This window comes from Jaculus jaculus, chromosome 15, assembly GCF_020740685.1.
Source record: "Jaculus jaculus isolate mJacJac1 chromosome 15, mJacJac1.mat.Y.cur, whole genome shotgun sequence".
NCBI lineage: Eukaryota > Metazoa > Chordata > Mammalia > Rodentia > Dipodidae > Jaculus > Jaculus jaculus.
The window spans coordinates 65516977-65540196 of NC_059116.1; the positions used below are offsets into that span (position 1 = coordinate 65516977).

The window sequence follows — 23220 nt, forward strand, 5'->3', positions numbered from 1 at the left end:
AAGGACAAACTGGTAACAATGTATGTGATTAAAGATGCATGTTATAATTACAATACTGTGCTGAGGATGGATGGGAAGAACAAACCCATTCAGTTCAAGTATGTCAGGAAAGGCATTTCAGAGGAACATGAATCTCAGAAAAGGCAGGAACTTTTGAAGTCTGGGAGTGAACAGTTATACTAGGCAGAGGCAGAAGTACGTGTAAGAACTACAAGGTGACTACATGAGGCTGAGAGAGAGAGAGAGAGAAAGGGAGAGAGAATGAATAAGAATGGGCATGCCAAGGCCTCCAGCCACTGCAAATGAACTCCAGACACATGCACCACTTTGTGCATCTGGCTTACGTGGGTACTGGGGGATTGAACATGGGTCCTGTGACTTTGCAGGCAAGTGCCTTAACTGTTAAACCATCCCTCCAGTCTGCCTTTGAAGATTGTACTTGGCCCCTGCTCTCTTTCCTTTCTGCTCAACTCAGGATTTGAGGTGCTTCCATCAGATGTTCCTGCTGCCATGAAATTCACACAGTCCTCCCCACCATGATGGGCTGCAATTTCTGAAACCGGGAGACAAAATGAATCCTTCCTTCCTTAAGATGTCACTGCCAGGTATTTTGTCCCATAGAGAGAGTAGTAACACAGCTAGGTTTTTAAAAAAATATTTTATTTTTATTTATTTATTTGACAGAGAGGGAGGGAGAGAGAGAGAAAGAATGGGCACACCAGGGCCTCGGGCAACTGCAAGCGAACTCCAGATGCATGCATCCCCTTGTGCATCTGGCTAACGTGGGCCCTGGGTAATCGAACCTGGGTCCTTTGGCTTTGCAGGCAAATGCCTTAACCACTAAGCCATCCCTCTAGCCCACAGCTAGGTTTTTAATGGCAGAAGAAGTTGAACAGTTTTTCAAGTTCACTGGGGAAGTGGTTGGCAGGAAGAGACTGGTTAGGAGACCCATGTATCAGGGTGGTGACAACCCCAAAGACAAGCATGGCAGGGCATGTGCTGAGAGCAGAGTATAGGAGGCATCATGCAGAACACAGAACTTACAGTTAACACCAGTGTGAGGAGGGGAATCGAGGCTGGATCCCAAGTTGTGGTTGGTGACTGGTGGAGTCATTGCCAAAAATAGAAACACAATGCAAAACAGTGAGGAAGGAAGAAGTGTAGAAAACATGATGTGTATATGGCAAGGATTCTTGGCCTGGAAAGGGGCTTCTGCCTGAGTTGCCTGTGTATGTGGGGGTGGGCAGCGTGATTCCACCACCCAGCACTATTCGAGAGGATGGCCAGATTTATTGTGTGCATGCACGTGTGTGCATGTGTGTGTACATACATATGTACATGTGAAGGCCAGAGGAAGACCTCACGTGTTCCCCTCAGGTATTCTGTCCACATCTTTTGGAGACAGTGTCCTTCATTATCCTGGAGCTCACTAAGTAGCTAGACTGGCTGGCCAGTGATCCCCAGGGATCCTTCTCTCCCTACCTGCAAATTTTGGGATTATAGGTGCACATCATATCCAGCATTTAAAAAAATATTTTATTCATTTATAAAAGGGCGGGGGAGACTGGGCACACCGGGGCCTATAGCCACTGTAAACAAACTCCAGACACATGCCCCACCATGTCCATCTGGCTTATGGGGGTTATGGGGAATCAAACCTGGGTACTTTGTCTTCACAGGCAAACGCGTTAATTGCTAAGTCATCTCTCCAGACCATATCCAGCATTTTTATGTAAGCTCTGAAGATCAAATTCAGATCCTCATGTTTGCAAAGCAAGTATTTTACAACTGAGCTATTTCCTTAAATAGCGGGGGGAACTGGCTTATTGCACTGTGTAGAACAGATATCTTTGGACTAAGTAATTTGTTTATTGAAATCCATCAATTGATAGCACTTTTCCGTGTGATTGTGACCCAAGCTATTTTAGTCATAAAAGCTTCCTAATAAATAAAGCCTTAGTCATCTGTTGCCAAGAAAATTAAAAAGCTTTTGATGTAGAATCCATCAACCTGCTGGCCTTATTTTTCCCCTGAAACAGATACTGCCTTGGCTCCTGCTTTTCTATTTGCTGTGATTCAGGTACCTGGTAATCTTAGAGCCTTCAGTTGGCCAGAGAAACAACTTGCTGTGAAGGAGCCAAGGAGAACAAAAATCAGAGAGCATTTTTAAACAGAGAAATTAAGCCTCTCCTTGATGGTGCCCACATATATCTCCGCCTGCTCTTTGATGAAGGGTGAGGAGGAAAACCCAGCTCACTGAGGTTTTGAGCCCTGGGTTGACCATAGATTTGCACAATTAAAACGGACCCCTTTTTACTTTTCTTCCAAAGAGATTGGCAGGATTTCAATGGGTTCAGTTCCTGTGAGCATCACAGGCATGCAAGTGGAGATGTAGCCAAACCAGTCTGCGTGTGTGTTTGGGGGGGGAGGCAGAGAGGCAGCCAGACACACACACACAAAAGGGAGACAGACGGACGGACGGACGGACGGACGGACGGACACACACACACACACACGCGCGCGCGCCACAGATATACACAGTATCTTTAATGTGGACCCAGTGAACTTGCATCTTTCACTTTTCCAACTGTCCCTGTCTCAGGTGGCTCTGTTTTTTTTTTTTTTCCTCCTTAATCCTGGCCTCTTTTTTCGTGGGTCTCCAAGTAGAGCAAGGGAGCAGTCTGTCTGTCTTCCCACGGCACTCCTCTCCAGGTCTCGCGCAGCGGGGAGATGGGCGTGGCCGCGCTCCGGGGGCGTGGCCTAGCCGGCCAGGGGGCGTGGCCTTGTGTGACTCACGACTTCGCCCCGCCCCCTGCGCCCCGCCCCGCCCCGCCCCGCCGCTTAATTCGGCCGCGCGGGCCCGCGGGCTGTGAGAGCCGCCCTGAGCGTGCGGGCTTCGGTCCCGGCGTTGGTGGCCCCGGTCCTCGCGCTCCTCGCGCTCCTCGCGCCCCGCCCCGCCCCGCCCCGCCCCGCCGCGCCGCGGAGCCGGGGACGGCTGGGCTCGGAGCGGCCCGGGAAGGAGCCGCGCGCCTTTGTGCGCCGAGGTAGGTCTTGCGGGCACTTAGTTCGCACACAAAGACGAGCGAGCGCTCGCCGCGCGGGCGGCTTCCCGCGGGGACCCGGCGGCGGCCTGCGGGACCCCGGCCCCGGGGACCCGGCGCCGCGCCGGTGGAGCGCGCGCCCTCCCTGCCTCGCTCCGTCGCCGGGCGCGCAGACCCGGGGCGCGGGGCCGGCGAGCCGCGGGGCCCGGGCGGTGGCCGCGCCGACGGGCTGTGGGTAGGACCGGGCGCCCCCCGGGGCAGGGCAGCGGGCGGCCGAGCGGCTCGTTGTTGGCTCCCGGCCCTGCGGGCGCGGAGAGCCTGGCCGTCGGTGCGGCCGGTCCCCACGGGCTCGCGGCCCCACGCCGGCCCCGACCCGCACACAAAGGCGGGGTCGTGCGGCTTCGCCCGGGCTGGAAAGGTGCCGGTGATCGCGTTTCCATTCTGCAAGTAACTTTTCTGCTTTTCATTCTTGCGTCTCTCCTCCAGTAACCCCGGTATGTTTGTTCTGGTGGTGTCCCTGCGCGTGAAGCCCCCAAATTTTCCTTGGGCTCCCCGGCTCTTCTGCAGGCATCTTCATCTCACTTGGAGATAACTTGACGCTTTGGGCCAGGTTTTGACATGCACTAGGGGATGGGACCCACCCACTCCTGAAATTTGAAGAAGGATCCTCTTAAGAGAATAAAGCGCAGATAACAGACATACCCATCCCTTTTGTGAAAAATTGTACTCTAGGACTGCCAAGCAGTAACTTGATTAGAATGAGAGTGATAGTGACTGTACTCAAAGAAAGACAGAAGGAGGCCTGTTACACTTGACCTTCTTGAACTTGGGGTTCCTTGCTAACAGTTACATCATTCCCGCACTCCCATCATTTTGAACATGTTAGCTGTCCAAGTTGCTTTAAGTTGAAACAGTTGGCTGCCTAGGAAAGATTTTTTATTTTGTACTTTCAAGTTTAAACTTTTAAGTACATAATTATGCATTTGTAGAAAAATTGCAGTATCTATCACCCATGTGGCCACTATTGAAAAGTTCTAGGGCATGAAAGTATTTTTGCTTCATTTATGATAGGGAAGCTTTGGGGTGTGTGTGGTGGGTGTGTGTGTGTGTGTGTGTGCGCGCGCACACACACACAAACAGCTAGGAAAAGAAACTAAACTCTAACCTAAACTAAGTAAACCTAACCTTTACCATTTAACATTAGTCTAAAATGTGACTTTTTTTTTTTTTTTTGGTTTTTCGAGGTAGGGTCTCACTCTAGCCCAGGCTGACCTGGAATTTACTATGTAGTCTCAGGTGGTCTTGAACTCACAGTGATCCTCCTACCTCTGCCTCCCGAGTGCTGGGTGCGCCACCATGCCTGGCTCTAAAATGTGACATTTAATAATGATAATTTCCAATTTTCCTTGGCCACTTTCACACATGATTAGACCAACCGCTTGTTTTGGAATATATCTTCTTGTATCCTTGCCAACAATCACTCATACAGAAGGGAGAGGGAAGAAAAAGGCAAAAAAAAAAAATAGCTTCTGACTCAAAAGCTTAGTGGAGTATATTCTTTGGATTTCAGGAGTAGTTTGGACTGACTTTTAAAAAAAGTAAACCAGCTTTTAAAATATTTACCAAGTACAACTTCCCTGAGAGTCATGAGAACTGTGTGACGGAAAGCAACTGTTCTATAGAAAGAAAAGCCATATCCGTGCTGGCTTCCAAAAGACTGTGCATTGAGGAAGTAAAGAAAGTTTCCCAGCAGGTAGGGAGGAGTTTTGAGTGCTTACCTTCTGTGGTGGGGATGGGGGTAATGGTGTGTGTGGGTAGTGGTGGGGGTGGTGAGAGGCCATTCAGCCACACACTTGGCCAGTAGACACCTTAGCTATTAACTATTTCTATTTTCTCTTTTGAGATTTGAATTCTTGAATATGCAAGTAAGGAAAGAGGCCTTTGAGACAACCCTTCAGAAGTAGGTTGATCGTGAGGATGATGCACTATTTTCTGAAGTGAGGGGGCTTTCTGAGAGGCAGGTTGTGGCTGTGTGCTCCCAGGTGCATGCTTTTGCTTGGGACCCTTCGTCTTTAGTTGGGAGGTTCTTTAGTCTGCACGCCCGTTTGGAGTACTTGCAGTGTAGTGACCCGTAAGTGGAGGGTGGAATCTTTAACCCTGTGCAGTGATTGGCGTTCCTTTACCAGGTCATGGCAAGTCTCTGCATAATTAGTGTCAATGGAAACTCCAGAAGGAAATTATCAGCGTGTCCACGTGCTTGCTTGTAGTGCCTCTGCGGTTCCATGGACAGGATGAGCAGCACAGGCAGTAGACCTTGGGTTAGGTTTAGGAGCTCGCTTACACCAGGAGAGCAAAGTGCCAGAGTGTCCCTGTGCTAGGGACCTTCTCTGGCTTTTTGGGATGGCCACCTCCTCCCCAAGGGACTGGAGAAGGATTCCTGGAGTGGTGAACGACTTGGTTTGTGCTCTAGAGTAGGAATCTGAGAAATCTTCCTGAGCTGTCGGAGGTGGGCGAATGCTCTGGTTCCTTCCTCACTGCTGAAAGAGTTTCTTACTGGTTTTCATTGGGATGGCTGAGCCACGGGAGGCTTTTCTTCCACCTGAAAGAAGAATCACATTCGTTACTTTTGTTAATGTCCCAGCTGCCTCTTCCTGCCAGAATCCAGTGTATAGGGGTTTGGAGGAAGTGGGTCTGGGAGTTTGGTGAAGGGAGATCTGGATTCTCAGGCATTTGTAGAAATCCCCAGGTGTTTTGGAGAATCTAGAGAAAATGGCTGAAAGAATTGACCAGTGTGAGGCTCTCTGGCCATTCACTGAGCTGGGCGAGCCGCTGTGGACTGACTGCACCTCCCCTTGGCACCACCTGTAAGGACTTTCCTGCCTTTGCTCGTGCCCGCCCCTTCTCTAATCTTGCCTTGTGTTTGCTTCTCCTGGTAGCAATCCATTTTTCTTTCTTTTCTAGTTCAAGAAGTGTTGGGCCTTATCCATCTGAACTTTTCCTCACCCTAGCCATTTTAGGGAATGGATGGAACAGGAATGGATGCTTTTATCCACCTAGTACATCGGTCCCAGTGTCCCATTGGAGAACAAAATGAAATTATTAGGGAGCCGGCTTAGGTTACCATTTCGACATAGTAAGGCAACTCCATTAGGGCTGCTTGTAAGGCTACTGGGACGGCTTTGCTGTTGATGCACTCTGCCTGGAGCAGGTGCTTACTGAATGCCTCGTAAGGGCCAGGAACTGGGGCTATTATAAATTAACAAGACCGGGGGAATGCTGGTCCTTCTGGCATGGAAAATGAAGAAGATATTTTAAAAACTACACAAAATTATCTGCAAATTTTTTAATAACAGTTAAGAGCTATGAGTAGAAAGTAGCACTTTATTTTTATTTATTTGACAGAAAGAAAGAAGGTGGGAAGAGAGGGAATGGGCACAGTAGGGCCTCCAGCCACTGCAAATGAATTCCAGACGCATGTGCCACCTTGTGCATCTGGCTAACGTGGGTACTGGGGAATAGAACCTGGATCCTTTGGCTTTGCAGGCAAACATCTTAACTGCTAAGCCATCCCTCCAGCCTGAAAGTAGCACTTTATGATGTAAAGTGTCTCAGAGAGAACCTTGTAAACCAGTGAAGGACGGTGATTGGGTCTCGATCCTGGAAGGTAGAAGGGTCAGGCAGAGACCCAGAGCTAAGAGGGTGTGAGTTGCCCAGGGCTGATCAGTTAAGAGCTTGCTGATTGGGGCCAGCTGATACGATAAGGCCACTGCTGGGTTTTGTTCAGAATTTATCAAGGTGTTTGGACTCTTTCTAGCATAGAACTGAGGAAGGGTTGAGATGTTCTGCTGTTGGCAGGGACATGACTCCTGGGAATGGTGGTGGGTGTTGCACAGGGACCAACTGACCACAGCTGTGCCCCCAGGAGATTCCATTACCAGTGAACAGACGGCCAGGGCTTTGGAGGGCCGCGGTGAGAAGACTGGGTTCAGAGGATTCTCAGGCTCAGGTGGGCTGCAGGGAGGAAAAGGGGGGCAGTACAGGAACAAGGAGTGCATGAGGGGGTGCATTGAGAGGACAGTGCAGTTCTCCCAGAGTCACTTAAGGTGGACTGAGCAGCGAAGGGTCATCGTCAAGCAAGGGCTGCTTGCTGTCTGCACTCTGCACGGGAGTCATGTGCTTCTATGCGTGCCCCTACACACACGTATGTGCACACATAAATAAAGAAATAAATAAAGGTTTTTTACAGTTTTCATTGTGGTAAGAACATTTAATTATTATTCTTTTTTTAAAACAGATTTTAAGTGTAGATCATTTTAAATACATTTTTAAAGTGTACATTGCTACTTGAATGTAGGCTGTGTGTTGAGCAGCAGTTCTAGAATTATTCACCTTGCCTGACTAAAACCGTATGCCCATCAGCTGGAAATTCCCTATTTCCCCACGCACCTCAGTCCCTGTCATGGTCAGGTCACTCTTCTCTCTGAAAGTCTGGGAGCCTTGCTGTTTTGACACGTCACAGAACTAAGAGTCAGTGGGATGTGCTTTCTGCCACTGGCTTTCTTCGCTTAGCGTGGTGTCAGCAAGGCTTATCCACGTGCTTGCGTACCGTAAGATCCCCTTCTTCTGTAAAGGCTGAACACTCTTCTACTGCAAGTATACGCCACTTTTGTTTAAATCCACAATTTCTTGATGGATATTTTGGTGTGTCTACAGAACTTCCAGAAGAAAACCAGGAAAATCTTCATAACATTGACTTTAGCCATGATTTCGTGAGCCATGATTTCGTGGCCGTCACCCAGAGCTCGGCAACACACACACAAATAATTAGATAGTTCATCATCAAACCTGACAGCCTCTGTCCAGCAGAGGAAGGGCAGTCTTCAGAATGAATAATTCTTTGCAAGCCATATGTCTAACAAAGGGTTATTCTCCACACGTGTGAGCACTTTTCACAACTCAGTAGTGAAAACAAACAGGGGCAAGGACTGAGGCAGACCTTTCACCTACAGTTGTCTGTAACCATCGTGTGTGCATGTGTCTGTGAGCACATGGGTGCGTCAGAGGATCACCTGTGTGAGGTGAGACAGCCCCTTTTTGTTGGTGGCTGCTATGCCTGTGAGCTTCCCCTACGCCTGTCTCTGCCTCTCATCTCCTCCCGGGAGCGCTGGGATTATAGATGCGCCACCTCTTCCCGCTTGGCATGGGTGCTGGGGATGCAAACTCAGGTCCTCATGCTGAAGCGGCAAGTGTCTCGTCCTCTGAACTCCTCTCTCCAGCCACTCACAGCTTTTACCTCCGGCTTCTAGCAAGGTGGCCTGCAGTGCTGTCAGAGGCAAGAGACTTTTCACCTGGCTCCTTGTCTTTTCAGGCCCTCAGGAGAGATCTAAAGATAACCTTGTTCTGGTATTAGAAATTCCACGTGGCATTCTATTCTTGGGCTCAAGTTTTGGCACTCTTCCCAAAGTGATAATAAGGTGTGCAGGAGAGAGGGCTGTGGAACCGTGGCATCGATATTGGTAAATGAAAGTGCAGGAGCTCTTAGAGTTGAAGTGAAAACTCAGCTTTATCAAGAGTTTTAAGGTATCTAAGCCCAGTGGATGGTAATGGCTTTATAAAAACTGTATAGCCATGATATATCATCTTGTACTATAGATGACCAGAAGTTGTTTGTGAGTGTCTAATGTAGATACATTAAAACCCTCATATTCTGGACCAAGGTAAGAATGCCACTATGGACCTGTCTATGTAGCTGGGTATATAATATTCTTTCCCTTGAAATTGGGTGTTATTTGAAATAGGTTCAACTGTGGCCAAAGTCCCTGTCCCTCCCTGACTTTTTCTTTTCCTTCCCTTCCTCTCTTCCTGTCAATATACACAGAGAGGCCTCTGCTTCTTAAATTTCTACACTCCTATTCCCTAGCTCACTGTCAGTTAGGATATGGTTGTAGGCAGGGAATCTGTTCTTCCAGCTTTCTCTTCTGCGAGTGGAGGTGAGCACACTTCCTGCTTCACCGACTTGTGAGGATGACGTGAGCACTTGCTTCCTTTATATCTGTGCTGTGCCTTATGATTGTAAGGTGAGCATGCCCTGGAGCAATCCTCAGGTGACATGGGAGCAGCCTGGCCTGGAACTGTGAAGAGAATCAGCTGTATCTGCTGAAGGGTCCCTTGGTTAGTATGTGTTCACGGAACTGGAGGCATGATTGGAGAAACAATCAGACTTGGGTCTGAGCTGGGTTAGCAGGGATCCATGTTTGTAGCTGTGGAGTGTGCTAATAATAACAAGTGTAATGATGGCCATGGAATTACCACCAGCCAACGGTTGGGCATAGTGATGTTTTATGAAATTTGTTCATTCGCTCAGCAACTATTTAAGGCATGCCACTGTGTGCTAAGCAGTGTTCCAGACTCAGATACCTGGGGAAAACTGAAACCTGGCTGACTTGAGGTGGAAACATGACTCACGGAAAGTCAGTACCCACATAAGGTGGTTCCCATGATCCATGTTGAGGGGGAAACTGAGTCAGGTCAGGAACCTGGAATCTGGTAAGGAGGAAGTAGTGTTTTTGATAGGGGAGGCACCTGAGGGGAGAATTTGAGATCTGAACAAAGCAAGCAAGTCAGTGAGTGTCCCAGGACAGTCTGTCTGAGGAGTCAAGGCTACATAGCAGCCTGGGCAGCAGGAGCTTGCTGTGGAAAATGACAGGCGGGCTCATGTGAACAGAGCTAGGTGGGCGGCAGGGGCAAGGGTGTGAGATGGTTAGGACCTGCTGATGTGGGGGCTGTGGGAGGGTCCTGAGCCGGGGATGGAAGAGGTCATCCTGTGTTTTATACCTGTCGCTCTGGCTGTGGAAGGCAGCAGTGGCTGCAGAGGGCCCAGCATGGAAGCAGAGAGACCAGCGGATGGCCCTGGCGCACCCGGGAAGTGCTCTGGTAACTGGATACCCGATTCATTTAAAGATGTGACCTCTAGGACTTGCTCATGATTCCCACTTGCTATTGGTCAGCAGCAGGAGTGACCCATGACGGGTGAAGGGAAAACTAGCTGAGGATCATTTTTGTACTGCACAGCCTCAGAAGTTAGGATTGATTTATTCCTGTTTCACTGATGTGGAGACTAAGGCTGAGATGTGAAAAGGGTGTCCTGGAGGAAGCTGAGTCAGGATCAGCATCCAAGAGTGCTGTGAACCAGGCGTGGTGGTTCACACCTTTAATCCCAGCACTCAGGAGGCAGAGGTAGGAGGATCGCCATGAGTTCAAGGCCACCCTGAGACTCCATAGTGAATTTCAGGTCAGCCTAGGCTAGAGTGAGACCCTACCTTGAAAAACCAAAAAATTAAAAAAAAAAAAAAAAAAGAGTGATGTGAGTGTGGAAGCTCCGCCTTGCTGTCTGTTCTTGCCGCTCTGTGACTGACTGAGGGATGAAGCCAGAGCAGTGTGGAGTTGCCTGTGCAGACACCTGGGAAATGCATCAGGATTTAAATATTTCTTAGTTTTAAATTTATTTGAGAGGGAGGAAGAGAAAGAGGCAGATAGAATGGGCATGCCAGGGCCTGTAGCCACTGCAGACATAACTCCAGACGTATGTGCCACCTTGTTCATCTGCCTTATGTGCGTCCTGGGGAATTGAACCTGGGTCCTTTGGCTTTGCAGGCAAGTGCTTTAACCGTTAGGCCATCTCTCCTATCATCATGTAATTTCAGGCCCCATATGCCAGTTTAGTGTTAGATACAACATTTAGCTCCTGTTCCCACCCTTAGCCTTGAGCAACCATGGACCCTTTTTCTTTCTTTAGAGTTTTGTTTCTTCTGTATGTCTCACACAAATGGAGTCATGCATTATGGCCTTCAGTGCCAACTTTGCTCATCTGTGCTTTTTAAAAAATTTTTATTTGTTTATCTGTAAGCAGAGAGAGAGAGAGAGAGAGAAGAGAGACACACAGAGAGAGAGAGAGATGGAGAGAAGAGAGACAGAGAGAGAATGAACACGCCAGGGCCTCTAGCCATTGCAAATGAATTCCAGATGCATGTGCCCCTTATGCCTCTGGGTTATGTGGGTCCTGGGAATTGAACCTGGGTCCTTTGGCTTCGCAGGCAAGTCCCTTAACCACTAAGCCATCTCTGTCCAGCCCTTATCTGTGTGTTTTTTGAGGTTTGTCCATCTATCAGCCATCTGGTTTTAAGGGGCAGTCTTGGCCCTTTCTCAGAAGGAGAAGTTGTGCTGGTGGGAAAATCACCAATACGATGTCCCTGAAGATGATAAAAATAGTAGTTAGCATTTACTGAGTGATGAGTAATGTCAAGATGAGTTAGGTCATTATAACTTGTGGTCTTCCAAGTGATTCCATGAGGGTGGTACCATGGCTAGTGTTTTACAGAGGAGGAGTCGAAGCACAGAGAGAATAAAAAGCTTGCCCACGCTCATCATGCTGAGGTCAAGTGGGGACCTTGTCTCTGCAGAGCTGCCTCTCCACCATTCCTCTGGCTTTCCCTAACCCTGTGTTGAAAGCTTGCGCATCGCAACTTTAGAGAGGGCCGGGCTCCCACTTGGGAAAATGCACTTGTGTGCTAATCTAAAGTTTTGAAGGACAGTATTTGTCCTGGATTTTTATTTTGGAAATTATGTTGTCTTAAAGTACTCCTTTTGTGTGAGAATTTCCTTAGGTATAACATCAGAATGGCACCAAATTAAAAATACACAATTATGTCATTAGGCAAAGCTTGCATGTTTGGGTTGTGTTTTAAATATGGTGTTTACCAGAAAGACATTTTTGTATGAACTATCCCAGGGCTATTTATACTATTACTGGGTGGAATTTAATGAGGCATCATGCATTTTTCAATATGTGTGTTTAACTGTATTAAATATTAGAGATCCTCCTTTCTAAATGTACCAATCACACATTTAAATAGTGTTTTTTTGGTCTGTATAACACTCATATTAGAAGATTTTTATACCTGTAATGCAGAGGTATTCTTTGTATATCATAATGCTAAAATTTTGGAAAACTTTGAAGTACATCATACGAGTAGTTTGGTAAGAACTAGCCATGTAATGTTAGGCATGGTGAGCAGCGATGAACCGTAGTGATGAGTTTTCACAAATATTTGAGAGAAAGAGAAAGAACAGATAGAGACAGAATGGGCATGCCAGGGCCTCCAGCCACTGCAAATGATGGCATCTGGCTTTATGTGGGTACTGGGGAATTGAACCTGGATACTTTGGCTTTGCAAGTAAGTGCTTTTACTACTGATCTATCTCTCCAGCACCATAGTGACGATTTTTAACAGCATGAACTTTCTGGGAGAAAGACGTTTTACACCTAGATTCTGCCCTTGGTTTCCAGAAAGACGCTTCAGCTAGCGCCCGTTTTTCTCAATCCTTGTAAAGGAATTCTGCCTCACTCTAGTAACTTTCTGAGGGTAGCATGCCTTTCATCTTTAGGGATCTTAGTGTGTCATCTAGTTTACAAGTTCGATGTAGTGAGTGAAAAAACTGCTTTGTATTTTAGAATGCCTGGCTTTGACCAAAGAAATTACTAATTTTGATTTAAAAAGATTTTTTTCAACTCCTTTTAATCTCTTTACCTTATTGGAACCATAGGAAATCTGCTGTTTTGTAAATTAATTTTTATAATTTTATATATGTATATATTTTGATTCCATTTATCCCCCATTATCTTCTCTTGTCTCTCACACTCTTGCTGATTCCCTTCTTTCTGACTAGTTTGTCTATTTCATGTCTTTTTTCCTATGGCCTTCTGAGTTAAATTAAGTTTGTTGGTGAACATGGAAGAATTGCTGTCGGGGCAGGTGGGAATTATTTACAGTAGCCTGGGCCCATTAACTTCCTATAGCCAAGGAGGGGTGGGCCTCATGACTCCCCCACACTACGTCCCCATGTTTAAAAAAGGTTAACCCATACAGTGTTAAACTTGGAAGTGAGTCAGGGACAGCAGGGTGGCTTTATACCTGCTGGGCAGTTCCTGGCTGGGGCAGTATAGAAATCCTGACCTGAGTGGGAAGCTGGTAAAAAATCAGGATTTGGAGGCAGAGGTGGCCCTTTTGATCCGAAAGTGGCTGCTAGTTGAGGAATGAGACGGGAATCTGTTGAATTTACCGCCTTTCTAATGGCTCAGTCCTTAAAGTGTCTTTTTACCCCTGGTTTCTATGGACCAGCATCTGGTCAGTGTCCATCGTTTCTCTGCCGACGGCGTTGTAGGTCTCGAGCAGCCCTGCCCTCCCTTCTCCTCCCCGTGCTGCTGCATTGTTGAGGGAATTGTCCCTTGTCCCCTAGAACGTACCACTTTCTACTGGGCTACCAGTTTGCCTTTAAAAGTTGTTCTAGGAGGTTGGGAAGATGGCTCTTAGCGCACAAGCTTGAGGAACAGAGTTTAGATCTCCTAACACCCAAGGAAATGCCAGGTAAGCATGGTGGCTTTCAGGAAGCCGAGACCTCCAGGCAGCGTGGTTAGCTAACTGGGCGATTCAGCAAGCGCTGGGTTCAGGTGAGAGCCCCTCCCTCGGGAGATGAGGTGGAGGGAGATGAGGAAGAAGCCTGATGTCAAACTCTGGCCTTCACGTGCATGAACACGTGCATTTAGACACACGCACGTGCACATGCTTACGCACACATACACATGCTTTCATGCACACCTGCATGCACACAAAAGAAAGAACCAAAAAAACCCAACAAACCCGTGCTACAGTCCGTGTGTTTCTGTGAACTGGAAGGGAGTGCCAAAGCCCGGTCAGGTTCATGGTCAGCTCGGTGGACAGGCCTGACGTGGGGTGTCATCTGCTCCGTGTTGTGTCATTCCAGGGAAAGTCTGGACATCTCCTTTGCAGTGATTTGGACATTAATTCTTGGGTTTATCTGTTGACAGCTTGATCCTTCATTGTGAGTTTCCTCCGTAGACCTTTCTCCTAGTGTCGTTAGCATCCACTGATGACAGTTGCTTGAATTATTTGAGTAGCTGTTGTTTAATGAGCCTGGTAGTGAGCGTGGGATGAGACTCATATTGGATAAGGTGTCTGGGAAACTTAGCATTGAAGCAGCGTAGGTACTTGATGGGGAAAAAGGGTAGGCTGGCTTTCCAGTTATTGCAGGACTTCTAGGATTCACATGGACATTTGCAGTCGCTCCTCAGTGCTACTGCGTCAGGTTAATTTTATTATAAGTCATGTTTAACAGCAATACCCAATTCTGTGCATATGTGCTAACTTGTTTATGTAACATGGCTGCCTGCTCACCATCTACATTAGATGGTGCCATAGGTTTATATGCACAGCTGTAGACAGTGATGCAGACCGTGGCCAGTTATCTTTTTCAGTAATAATTTTAAATGTCAAGTTTCCTGACACTTAAGGACATGTATGCCCAGACTTTTCTTAGAAAACATAAGCTGTTGATAAAATATTTTATAAATTATTTATGCACATATACATATGTACACATATATGGAGGGGCCAGAGGGAGAGAATGATAAATCTGAGAGTTCTATCTTTGTTCGGCCAAGACAGGAGAAATGCCCCCCAAAGGCAGTTTCCAACTTCGCTTGTTAGGAGTGTTTGGAGAGGGTGGATTACTGCCATGTTTCCAGTAGGAAATAGTTGAGAGCTCTTTTTAAAGGAGTGTAGTCACATTAAATGAAGTTAGCTTGCTTCGTCACCACCAAACTACACCCTCACTTTATAGTCTGATTTGGGGATACCCTGAGCAGTTGAAGACCCTTGGCATGAAAATGCATTGGTTCCTCCTGTCATGGTTGGTAACCATCTTATTGGCACCGTAGTGTACTCCTGGAAACACAGCGTGACAGAGAGCATAAGAACCAGTCCTAGGACTTGGGCAGCCCTCCCCACTGGCACAGTCTCTTATTTTAAGAGTCATGCTTTTGATTAGACACTGGGTGTCAAAAAAAATCATGGCTGTGCAAGCTCAGAAAGAAAGATGTGGAATCTGAAGTCCTAAAATAAATTGGTATTGTGGGGCTGGAGGGGTGGCTTAGTGGTTAAGTTGCTTGCCTGCAAAGCCAAAGGACCTTGGTTCAATTCCCCAGGACCCATGTAAGCCAGATGCACATGGGGGTGTATGCATGTAGAGTTTGTTTGCAGTGGCTAAAGGCCCTGGAGTGCCCAGTCTCTTTCTGCCTGTCTCTCTTCTTTATATCTCTTTCTCTCTGTTTACAAGTAAATAATGAAATAAAATTATATAAAAAATTGGTATTGTAAAGCTGTAAAGCAGCAGAGCTGTATTGTCAGGGAGACTGAGCTTAGAGAAGCCACAAGAATCAAGAGATCATCTGATCTAGTTTCTCTCTCTCTCTCTTTTTTTTTTTTTTTTTTTTGGTGTTTCAAGGTAGGGTCTCACTCTAGCTCAGGCTAACCTGGAATTCACTATGAAGTTTCAGGGTGGCCTTGAATTCACAGTGATCGTCCTATCTCTGCCTTCCTAGTGCTGGAATTAAAGGCATGTGCCACCATGCCCGGCTCCATTTTGTTTTGATGAATAAAGTAATGCTGAGATGTACTACATAGCCTGCCCAAGCCCATACAGCTAATGGTGAGTACTTGGCAACCAAAACTCATTCCAGACTAATGACTGTGTTTCTTAAGTCTGCATGCTCAGTGCTTTCCCTGACACACACACACACACACACACACACACACACACACACACATACATATACATACATACACATGCACACACATACACATATGTATATATATGTCTACATATATGTGTATATTTATTAATGGAAAGTGATACACTAATATATTATTTAAATTATCAGTAGTAACTCTTTAGCATTAAAAAAGCTTTGGGGTGATGGATGCTTTAGGACACTTAAAGATGTCTAGGTAAGTTTGAACGGTTAGGGTGTCCAGTGTTGATTTTCTGAAGGTTAACGTGTTCCTCAAGATTGCTTTGTAGGCACTCCTGAGATCCCAGCATGGGTGCCCCAGGCGCAAAGTTAGCCAGGCTAATTACCTGCGGGGAGACCCTGTCTTGTCCACTTGGATGTGGTTTGTGCTCTGATGCATGGGTAACATCAAGTAATTTGTGAAAAAATAAAAGCAACATTTGGCTTTCAGTTATCTTTATATGTGCCCAGAGAAGGTTTGTTTTAAATGCTTTAAGTTACAATGCTTCATGCATTTCCTGTTTCATGCAGCTGAAATGTGTTCTTCTACCAAGACTTTTTTCTCTCTAGCCCATTTATGCTAGAAACTAAACAGCCTGTGTGTTCAGTCCAGGACATGTTGCACACATGTGCTTCATGGGGAATAGCACATAGCTGACTAATTTCAAAGCGGGCTATTTATAGCCTTTTTAGAATAATTGTCGACGGCTGGTTGGTTAGTGTACACTCTGCTTGCATCATGTGGACAAACATGGTGCTTTAAATGGAGTTAAGTTACTTTTTACTTGTGGATGATTCATTTGGTATTCTTCTATAAATCCTCCCATAAATACCCCACTGTGTCTCTAAGTGTGTCGCTGCAGTCACAGCCCAGGTGGAGGTTTCAGTAGTTGTCGTTGGGCTGAATGCCCAGAGAACTCATTTTAAGGCCGGAATGAGGACCATGTCTGTTGGGTTATGTTAGCCCTAAAGCTCTTTCATAAATATCTGTGAGGAGAACTCTCTTCCCTGTCTTTGACTTGACAGTTTCCGTGGCTCTTGTGGCTTGCCTCACTCTTCTTTCCCCATGCTGCCACTTGCCACCACACAAAGATAAAAACGAGAACAGGAAACACAGCTCCCCAGTTACCAGGATGATGGTTATCTTACGACAGAGAAGGAATAGTCATGTTTAAACTTCTGCATCCAGAAATACTTTTTTTCTGTGTAAGAAAAAGTTCTTGTTCATACAAATAGAAAGTCTAAAGACCATTAAACATTAAAAATACCTTCTCGTATCATAAACAAGTCTAGGCATTTATTTAAATGGATGAGAACTGGATTTGCTGATGGTGTCTGCTCTGTCCATTTTGGCTTCTAGGCTGAACAACTTTGCTGTGGTTGAATAAATACTTCTTTCTAAATAAGTGTAAGAGGATATTTCTGTAAAGAAGCATGGGATTAAGAGTGAGTTCACAGGGGTGTGCCATCATTCCTGGGTTCAGCACTGGCGCACGGGAAAGAGTAAGATCACTAGACCCGGTGACCGCGCTGGCCCTCTGTGAACTCAGGCACTGCTATCTCTGACTTGGACTCTGAAGCAGGCCACAGGGGACGACGTGCAAGCCTGGTGTCTGTGTACAGATGTCCACAGTGTTGTGCCTCCCTGTGTGTCCTCCCCGGGTTGACATCCCCATGTGACTTCATACGTGATTGTCAGCATGTTCTCCCATGGATACCAGTCAGAGAGAATTTATCCTGGGTTTGGGTGAGCCTGTTTCATTGGTTCTAGCCCCTTAGACCTTCTGTTACTTCTGCAACGCTGGGCCAGCCTAATCAGTGGTAGAAGGCAGAGATGGGCTGGGAATGTGGAGCAGAGGGCCAGAGGGGAGCTTCAGGATGTGCTTGGCTAGTGGGGGAGATGCCCTGGCTACAAAGGTGTGGATGGCTCTTAGACACTTAGGCTGCTGTGACTTGGTGGTTTAAGAGACCAGTGTTCATTTGGTGGTTTGGAGGCCGAGAAGAGTTGGGTGCTTACGGATTCAGTGTCATGGAGGGCCTGTTCCAGATTCATAGATGATCTTGTATTCTCACATGGTGGAGAGAAACTGGCTTACTCCAGCTCTTTTAAGGATATCAGTCCCATTCATAAGGGCTTTACTCTTAGTAATCTACTCTTGGTAATACACAATGTCCTACTGTCATTGTGTAGGGGGATAGGGTATAAATACGTGCATTATGGGGGAGACTCATCTGAGATGTAGCAAAGCCGAGGTAAGCAGTGGTTTAGATTCTGTGGGCAGGCCATGAGCTTGGCTATTAGAAGCAAAGAAGTATTCCGTAGAGAAGATGGACGAGGAAGGAAGGGATTGGAAGTGGCAGTGAAGATCAGGTGTCTGACCTAGTACATAGGACAATCAGGACTGGTCATCACAGCCCAGGCTGGCCAGTGAAGTGAGCAGATGTTCTTGTCCAGAGGAGTGGCTGCTTTATGGGCTTCTGTTAATACAGAAACTGTTTGCTGAGCGAGGGCAGCTCTGTGCCTTCAGCAAGGGGGACCCAGGGGCTACTCAGTGGTGGCAGAAGGGGAGAGCAGGAGGGAATGTTGTACACAGGGCAACATGACTTCTGGCTTGCCCAGAATAAACCTGGTTCATATTGTGGCCACAGCCTTCATTCACTATGGTTGACAAATGGGGCCACTCCACGTAATGCACCTGGCTGCAGAGAGAGACACGTGTGTGTGTGTGTGAGAGAGAGGGGGGGGGGGGGGAGAATGAAGGTCCCGATTGCACATTGGACCCACAGGGCCTTTCGTGGGGAGCACATGCTTTCCCTGTCAGAGGAGAGAGCTGGCTGAGCTGCTGGCAGGCTTACTGTTTTAACGCTGGAGAACATTGTGTACAGTGGTTGTGAGCTCTCTTCTCTGGGTGTCTGTTTCGATGACTGTTTTGCTCAGCCACGTGCCCTAGAGTCTGGCACTGCACCTTCCCTGGAGTCTTTCTGTCCCGAAGGCCCGTAGAGCACAGTAGCCCCACTTGAGGTGTTGCTGGCAGGGACTGCTGAGAGAGGGATGAGGGTGGAGGAAGGAGGGGAGTATAGGCCTTGCCTTTCTCACCTGCCATCCTGATGAGAAGTATGGGAAGCCTTGTTTTCTTTATTTTTTAATTGAGAGTATACTTTGTGGGCTGGAAAGACGGCTTTGTGGTTAGGACACTTGCCTGTGAAGCTTGAGGACTCAGGACCACGTAAGCCAGGTTCACAGGGTGGCTCATGCATCTGGTTCTTTTGCAGTGGCTGGAGGTCCTGCTGCACCCATTCTCTCTCTCTCCAATAGATAAATAAAAAATTAAAAAAAATACACTTTGCGTAGACACATCATGTGTTAGTACCATCATCCCCCCTCCCTGCCTCCATTCCTCTGAGGGCCCTTCTCAGTTGCTGGTATTCCCCATGGGGTTGGGGTTATGTGTCGTGGGAGCAGCAGTCAATCATTGGGGGGAGGGAGGCAGTGCCTCTGGGTATGATGTCCCAGCCTGCGGCTCTTACGATGTTTCTGCCCCTTCTTCTGCACAAGTCCCTGAGAGTGCTGTGTGTGTTTTACGTGGTGGGTGTGCTTTGAGTTAACTTCAGTGATGCGCTCTGAGGAGCATGTGGATCTCCGCTTTGGTGTGAGCTCCTCAGTGTGTACATCGCCCTGGCTCAGGTTGTCAGGCTCGCACGGAAGCAGCTCCCTTGCTCATCTCCCCAGTTCCTGTGGATTCACCTGGGCCTTGCCTGAAGTGCGAGGGGTGGTTCATCTCCTTGGGTCTCACTACATTCTGAAAACGAAAAACAGATTCTTCAACAGAGAATGAAGTCTGCATAGGTTAAATGAGTTAAGCATTGTTAACTTAGGGAGATTTTGATGGGTTTAGCCCCTCTTTTGACAGAGTACTGAGAGCTTATTGTTGGGGACCACAGTCTTGGTCTCCACAGGATTCTGACCCAGTTTGCAGTTCCACGTGTGGGTTCCTTTCCACTGAGTGGGTCTCTGAGCCAGTGAGAAAGCCACTGGTTTCTCCCCAAGGCTGGGCGCCACCACGGCACCGCTGTGTGCGTCTTGTTGGGCGGTTGCTTTCGGGCAGCTTTGGCCTCTGCTTGCTCACACTGTTGCTTGGCGGCTGGGAAAGTGGGTGAGAGGGAGTAAGATCAGCGAAGCAGGTCATGGTGGAATGGAATGGACGGCTTTGAGTCCTGAGCACCACGAGAGGAGAAAGCCCAGGTCTCATGGAGGAAGTCGGCTCCTCCGTGGGCTGTTCCTGTGGCCACTTGATTATGCATTGAGGATTTTCTGTCTGCTTGGGCCTTGTTGGTCCACAGCGGGTCTCACATCCTTCAACCCTGGGGTTCACTGTTGATCTGCACGGGGCTGGGCCGGCTTCAGAGTGTCTGGTCTTGCCCAGCCTCCGCAGCCAGTCTTCGTTTCGGACTGGGTGTCAGCACCTGCCCTCTGTGGGAGAAGCTAGGCAGTCCTTGCAGCATTTGCTTCTGTGTTTGTGTCATTTCAGTTTGATAGTTCCTGAACCGAGAAATCCTTTTCTCTAAGGACTTGCCCTGCAATACGCTTTCAAAGGACCGTGTTGCAAACAAACCCCCCCTGGAGAAGCTCCCCCCGATACCGTGAGTGCTGTCCCCAGCCCCGGACCTGAAGCGGTGACTCTGTGATGGCTGGGAGTGTTCCAGCAAGGTTGAGTTGTAGAAGATCCTTCCAGCAAGAGGACAGCCTCGGGCTTTTTCCCTTTGCCTCCTATCTTCGTTTCCGCATGAACTTTCCCCCTTCCTCCATGAGAAGAGGTTTGGGAGCCTTGTTTTCATTTGGCTGCTGGGAAGTGGGTGTGAGGGAGTAAGGCCCGTGAAGCAGGCTCCTGGGTGTCCTCTGTTTCAGCCGATGCCGGCTAATAATGCACAGGTTGGTTGGGCCAAAGCCTGTTCTTCCTCTTTCCTACCCGCTCTGTCTTTATATCTTGGGTGGGGTGACAGGTTCCTTGACCCTGTCCTAAAAGCAGATGGAGAGCTACACAACATACTTGCGCTTGCCCCTCCCCTAGATAAAAACATGGAAACACCCAAGGAGGGCAGCCGCAGAGTAGTGCGCTGTACCCTGTTTTCAGAGTCTGGAGCCTGCACTACGGCTCTGTATTTCTTGTCACTTGGCGCTAGTGAGCAGTGGACAGATTCCCTGCAGTATATTTAGCTCTGGGTTATGCGTGTCTCCTTGAAGGGTCCTTCCTGTGGGTCTGAAGTAAAGCCCAGAGTCGTGTTAGCAGAGGGAAAGGATGCAGCTTCTCCTCTCCCTGGGTCACTTCTGCCAGATGAATAAATTTCCTCTTTCCTGTTTCTTTAAATTGACTAGTGTCATTTGATAGTCTCTGGAATTAACTGCTTAAGCTCATCTTCTGGGCCAGGAACTCGTTCACTACTTTGTGACTTTCGGCAGGTGAAATACCTGCCTGAGTTTGCTACCTTAGCAATAAAGTGGGGATAATAGCAATATAGCCTTAATAAAAAAACTGAAGTTTACAGTAATGCTGATTAGATTTGTGCATGTATAGTGCTCAGTGCTTAATCAGACAGTTACAAAAATGGGTACAATATTCATACCATATACCCCAGAGCGTGCTATTGTTTTGGGGATAGTATTTCCTAGAGGTGTGGTCACAGGCTGTTCTCTCTAATCATGGTCAGAGTGAATCATTTGGCAACTATGCGAACAGTAAACAAGGGTATTTGAAGCTGATAGTGTCCCCAAAACTCTGGTCTCCTTGGTAACTTGCAAACAAGGAAAGGACGGTGTTCTCTGTGGTTGAGGATGGGCTGATTCTGCTGTTCCACAACCAGGGGTGCTAAGCACTGTCACAAAGCTGTGTCCACAAAACACGAGGACTGAAACTGCCAACCTGAGCAAACATCCTGCACAGTTTAAACAGCGCCAGCTTGCGCGCAGCGTTCCCGTCGCACCTTCTGCTGAATGGACGTGGAATTGGAACACGCGGGTGTGGTCGGGAGCTTCCTTCACATGTGAGGTCAAGGCTTGTCGCCCGCTGCTCCCATCCTTACCTGGTTGTTAGCTACTGTGTCCCACATCACAGCACCCTGAAGTGGCCACTTTTGTGTCTCCTTGAACAGGTAAGCATGCACTGGCCCAAGGCCGCCTCTGCACCACCCTGCGGAGGCCCCGGGCCTCTACGCGAACGCAGTCCCTGGGCTTCTCTGCCCTTGCTCCCTGCTGTGTCACCGGCCCATGTGTTTTTGGTCACTGTCGGGCTTCCTACTCTGTTGGCCGTCAGATGCCCTGTCCAGGGACAGGCGCTTACTCCGCACATGCTTTCTGCAGTTGGCAAGCCTTGGGCGCCCTGCGGCCAGTTGAGACTGCTGCTCTGTTCTCCAGAACCGCAGAGCAAGGGCTGGCTTCGTGGGGGAGCTGAGCAGCCCCTGGTCTCTAAGCTGGCACATAGAAGCCATTCTGGGGAAGGAACTTCTGCAGAACGCATTATTTTGATGACCCTCTTGCTGTGACATTAGGGTCCTGGGAGTTCAAGTGGGAGGATCAAGTTAGCATTTCCTTTCAGTAATGCCTTTGCCCTGTAGTCTTTATTTTTCTTTTTAACAGAACATAGCCATGTACTCAGTGCACTTTTATTTGCACACCAATGAGTGAAGGTGCTCCAGTTCTGCTGATGATTGTTCCTTATCCGAACCTCATGGGAAGCTTGCCATACTCTTCTTTCCTTGAGAAAAAGAGATGCTACTTTTTTTTTTCTCTAGGAAAGAAGAATGCGTAGTGGCCCTGAAGTGTCTGGAAGGCAGTTGTGCAGGCCTCCTCATCTCCTTCCTGCTCTTACATTCTTTCCTCCCCTTCCTCACGAGGGTCCCTGAGCCTTGGAGGGTGGTTTAGATGTCCTGTGTGACGCTGGGCACACAGTAGTCTTAGCAGTTTTGCCCTCCATACATCTGTGCATTAACTACTGTGTTGCAGTAAGAAACTCCTGTGTTTGCGGCTTGAAGCAGTGTTAATCTATGGGAACAAATACAGATGCTTAGAAGGCGCTTCGATGTCCTGTCTCTTCAGTATGCCCACAGTAGTAGGTTCTCCTAGGGCTTACCGTTCCTAGCCATAGGGTTGGCCAGGTTTTCAGTACAAGGTGTGAAATCCCTCCTGTGCAGCGGGCCTTAGATGCAGTCAGAAAGGAGTTACTCCCATGAAACTCCTGCCACTGTTGCGTCAGGGGCATGTTCTACTTGCCTGGCAGGCTGGTAATAGAGTACACAGGTCTATAGCTAGATAGTTAGGGTTGTTCATGGCTTTTCTCTGTCAGAAGCACTGTGGTTTCCGGCACAAGACTGAGCCTGTCAGCACCTCAGCATCCACGGGGGAAGGACACGTGAGACCCCAGGCCTCTCGGTAGCTAATGGCTGCTGGGAAGGAGGGAAGAGGCAGGGTTGCCACTGGTGAGTTGCCCATTCCACAGTAAATAACCTCTTTAATCCATGGGAATGAAAGCAAGCCTAATT

At 47.9% G+C, this 23220-nt stretch overlaps 1 protein-coding gene across 3 annotated transcripts in view; it reads left to right on the forward strand.

The window, feature by feature from the left end:
- Positions 1-23220, forward strand: part of Fam107b (family with sequence similarity 107 member B) — a 268615-nt gene that overhangs the window by 192833 nt on the left and 52562 nt on the right. Inside the window, exons 1-2 of one of the 3 annotated variants that reach the window (XM_045135145.1) lie at positions 3029-3044; positions 15499-15605. The exons of 1 other annotated variant lie outside the window; for it this stretch is intronic. The gene's annotated coding sequence lies outside the window, so the exon portion shown is untranslated. Of the gene's footprint in view, positions 1-2949; positions 3045-15498; positions 15606-23220 lie in introns of those variants that run through there. One more of the 3 variants, XM_045135144.1, reaches the window with a different exon arrangement.